Genomic DNA, 5,233 nt, shown 5'->3' with positions numbered 1-5,233 from the left:
AGCATGTGAATATTTCCTCATATAATAATTTAGCTACTTTCTAATCTCTTGCATTTTTCATTGCCCTAACTTCCACCCAGTTAGTTGAATAATCTATGCATACTAAGATATAGGATTCGCCATTTGATGGTGGGTCAATTGGACCTATGAAGTCCATACCCTACTTTTCAAAGGGTGTTACAACAATCTATGGATTGAGTGGCATCTCATCTAACTTGGTTGGTCAGTCCATCCTTTGGCATTTGTTGCATTTGGTTGTATAATTTGCTACATCCTTATGTAATGTTGGCCAATAATATCTAATTGTAAGTACCTTCAGTGTTGTTCTTTTTCCTGCAAAATGGCCTCCACATGGTTCATCATGATAGGCATGTAGTATGTCATATATCTCATCCTCCCTAACACATCTCCTCATGATTTGATCTGGTCCAATATAGAAGAGATTTTTATCTATCTATAAATAATGAAAACTTTTCTCTTCTAGCTTTCTCCTATTTTTGTGAGAGAAGTTTTGGGGCATTCTATTTGTAGCAGGATAGTTTTTTATGTCTAAATACCATGGTGTATAAGTTACTATGTGGAAAAAATGCTCATCTGGAAAGGTATATTCAATTGGAGTTGGATCTTCATTAGCAATGTGTAGTATGGAAAAATAATTAGCAACTACATTGGAATTTCCTAGCTTATCAATAATGGTAATATCAAATTCCTACAACAACAAGAGTCATCTTGCCAATCTACTAGTTACAATAGGTTTGTTTATTAAGTACTTTATAAATAAGTGGTTAGTATGAACAAAAATAGGATATCTAATTACATAATGTCTAAATTTGTTCAATGCATAAAACACAACTAAAAGTTCTTTCTTAGTTACTATGTAGTTTAGTTTAGGACCATGGAGGCTTTTACTAATATAGTGGATTGCATTTTCAAGGTTAGTAGGCTTTTGTCCTAATACAACACCTACAACATACTCTAATGCATCAATATGGATATGAAATGGAATTGACCAATCTAGTCCCTTCAAAATTGGTACTATGGTGAGGAATTTCTTAAGCTGTAGGAAGGCTTCATTACATCTAGGTGTCCAAATGAATTTAGCTTCTTTAGTCAATAGTGTATACAAAGGACTAGCTATTTTACTAAAATATTTTATGAAATGCCTATAATAGCCAGCATGACCTAAAAAAGACCTTACATCCTTTGGTTTTTTAGGTATGTGCAATGTTAGAATTACCTCTATCTTAGCCAAGTCCACTTGTATCCCTACAGCTAATATAAAATGACCAAGCACCACTCCTTACTGCATGAGCATGAAACATTTCTCACTATTGAGTGATAGATTATGTTCTTTGCATTAGAAAAGGAGCTTTTCAAGATTTATCAAGGCTTCCTCAAAGGTGACTTCAAATGTTGTGAAATCATCCATGTATATTTTCACGTAGTCATGTGATATATTAGCAAAAATGTTGATTATAGATCTTTGAAATGTCGCAGGAGCCTTACACAGGCCAAATGGCAAGATAGAATATGAAAAAGTACCCCATGGGCATGTAAATATAGTTTTATCCTAATCTTTTGGAGCCATACTTATCTGATTATAACCACAATACCGATCAAAAAAAGAAAAATATTTCTTATCAACCAAAGTGTCTAGAACTTGATAGATAACTTATTCAATTTTCTATAATCTACACAAATCCACCATTTCCCTCCCTTTTTAGGTACTATAACCAGAGGTGAGACCCATTTACTATTTGATATAGGGGATATAAAACCAACATCAAGAAACTTTTGCAGTTCAATTTTAACTCTTTCTTTGAGAGTTGGATTAATTCTCCTCTAGAGTTGGTAGAGTGGTAGGCATTTTTCATTGATATATATATATTCTATGAGTGCACAATGTAGGAATTAACCCTTTCATATCCCCATAGTCTCATATAAAAGCCTTTTTAGGTTTTTGAACAAGCTTTGTTAACTATTTCATCTGTTTGGGAGCTAGTTTGTTATTGACATGGAGATTATGACCTTTTGACAACTCAACAGTAGTTGTGAGATCAACCATAACAAATTCATAGATTGGACTTGTATCTAGTTCACATGGTAAAAGCTGATGGATAATGTCTAGATCCTTGGGCAAAAAATAATTCTCACTACTTTCCTCATATGTAGCTAGTTCCAACACAGAACTGTCAAATACATCCTTTTCTACCACACAAGTATTATTAAGAATACTATGAATTGTCAAATCCTCCTCCTGAAGATTTAGAAAAGACTATCTATGCAACATCATAAGCTAAGCTATAGAATTCAATTCTTCCTCTTCATCTCTTAAATCTGACCAAATAAGTTCTCCCAAGTCTAGTTGGGGTTAGGCAGGTGGATACAACTCTAGCTTCCTTATGGTTTGACCATTTGAACTTATCATACTATCTAATCTACAACTAATTTTAGCATTACTGGTGGCTAACCAAGGTCTCCATAATATGATAGGATAGCCAGCAAGTTTGACTTTGGGTGATAAGATAAGAAAATCAATAAGGTAGTCCCATTAATCTAAAGTCACAATCACATCTTCTATGAGACCGTCTAGAGTGAAAATTGAACTATCTACAAGTTGTAACATTGTGGGTGTTGTTCTTAGGCCTTCCATACATAACCTATGTATTGTATCTTTACTCATCACATTTATTGCTGCTCCTAGATCAACTAAAGCATTTTTGTATAGCCTATCCATTTATAATTAGGTTAAATACTAGACTACCAAGGTTTGAATACTTTGGTATCACTACCTTCCCTAACATGATATCTGCTAATTGACCAGTGACATGGACTATTTTAGATCTTTCTTCTTTTGCCTTGGCTTTTTAAGGCATGCTTCCTTAATAACCTATCCATAAAGAGGGACATCCTTGATAGCTTGAAAGAAAGGAATTTGGATGTGCATGTTTTTTGGCTGCTCAATAATGTCAAATGTCTCTTCCTCTTGGGATATAGATTTCTCTTTATTTAGCCTATGTGGAAAGGGAGGATTCATGGTGGTATGGTCAATAGTCCTTTTGGGTACATCAGTTGGCATGTTGACATTTGGCAATGTAACTTCTGGAAGGGGTGTTGTAGGAGTGTCTACAACTTCCATGATAATAGGGTACTCTAGTCTAGGAAAAGTTGTACTCGATCTTAAATGGATGTCAAATACCTCTAATGAATATGTAGGGAACTTTTGAGTATCAATAGTATACATTTTCTTCTATTGTTGCTTGTTGTTCAGATTTGGCTAAGGCTAAGTAGGCAATTGGGTTAGTTTAGGATTAGCATTATTTGCTGCAAGAGGTGGTATTATTGTAGATTGTTGGACTGGAAATAGAAGTTGTGGGTTACCAAGATTTTGGTTAGGCCATTGTAGAGACCACCTCCATTGTTTGTTAGGCTGCCAATTTCCTTATAGTGGTTGCCATTGATTCTACTAATTCTACCATTAGTTATTTTGCTAGTTTTTCCACTAGTTATTTTGGTAGTTATGCCACTAGTTGTTTTGTTGGTTTTGCCAAGAAGGTTGGGAGTACTAAGAAGGTTTTTGATAGTGTTGGTGTTGTCATTGACTATTTTAAGGATTTGAAAATTGTAAAGGATCTTGAGGAATACCTTTTCTTGAATCCCATGGTCAATGTTGAGCAACAAAGAACACTTGATCCTTGTCCCCATCTATCTTCATGTACTCTGCTAATCGCAATTCAGCTTATGCATGCTTCTTCTTTTTAGTCATTGTATTGATAAGTGTAGCAACATCATTTATGATAGCTTACTTGAAATATAAGAGTAGATTAGATATCTCAAGATTTGAAATACCTTGATTGATTCCTTTAACGGCTATAGACTAGTATCCTCTACCTTTCTTCATAGTATACCTTGAGTAGTTACGAAAAATTTTCTTGAGGTCATCTCAAGAGGATTGATATACATCACCACTAGCCATTAGGTCTAGTATTTCCAGAAAATTATCATTTACCCCTCTCAAGAAGACTATTTTCTATGAATCCTCTACTAGTACATTCTGGGGGTTCTTTTGTAGTGTATACAAGAAACGTGAATCCTCCTCATGGATCATTCCCCTTGCAATACTCTTTGTACTTCTCTAGACAAAAAATTTACATTTCATCCTAGGTACCTACTACATTGGCTCCTAAGCCCATGAACCATCATAAGGCTAATTCTTTTAGTGTTGTTGGAAATGACTTGAGCTTATGGGCATTAGTGTTATAGTCAAAGCTACAATAGAGCATGTCAAACTCAAAAGAAAGTATCAAGATCCTTAGTTACAAGTCCATAAAACTTTGAAAGAGTAGTTGTGGGTATATTTTTGAGATTAGCATTTGTTATGAGGCTCAAGAGAGGAAATAGAAAAGTAGGTTGTGCCATTACTAGAGCTATTTGATTATGGGGTTGCTATTGAAAAGGAGTGTTGGCTATTGGATTTTTAACAACAAGTCAATTTGGACCAAAACTATCAAGAAAGCTGTCCAAAATTTCAGCAATAGGCTAAAGACCACTTGTGTCCAAGGTTTCTGCTCTAGAGGCAGATCTTGTTGGAAAATTAGGAGTTGTGTCCTCAGAAGGCAACTCAACTTCTTCTTCAATTTCTTCGTTCAAATTAATAGAATCCCATGGAAGAAATATGCCATATTCATCTTTTTTTCTTCCTCTTCAATGCATGCAATTTAATTCTTCACACTTCTAAAGAAACTTTTAGGATTGCAAATTTCCACAAAAAGTTAACAAAAAAAACTATGACCCAAAAAGACATTCCTAGATTGACAACATCCTTGACAACGGTGCCAAAAATGTAGAGTTTCATAATAGATGAAGATAATCACACTATTGTCTCTCTCAAGGATACTATATCTATTCTAAAGACTACCTATTCCATAATGAAATACACTTGAATTTTCAACCCAAAAATGTAGGACTTGAAATGGGTCAACATCATATGTGCACTAAGTTCCTTTAAGTGTCTTAACGCCTATGCTACATAAAAGTAAAATGCATGAAAAAAATCTATACTACTATTAAAAAATAGTAAACACACTTGGGCTAACAATAGATAAGTGTATAAAGCTTTGGAAAATGAACCTAAACTATTTAACAACTCAAAACATCCACCATGATCATTTTTTGCAAGTGTTGTAGGAACTTTCATAGTAACAATACTGCAGGACTAATATAGTAAATCTAT

Source organism: Cupressus sempervirens, chromosome 1 (assembly GCF_028749045.1).
Source record: "Cupressus sempervirens isolate cs-2001-9-10 chromosome 1, ASM2874904v1, whole genome shotgun sequence".
In the NCBI taxonomy this organism is placed as follows: Eukaryota; Viridiplantae; Streptophyta; class Pinopsida; order Cupressales; family Cupressaceae; genus Cupressus; species Cupressus sempervirens.
Note: the sequence above shows the minus strand (reverse complement) of the source record.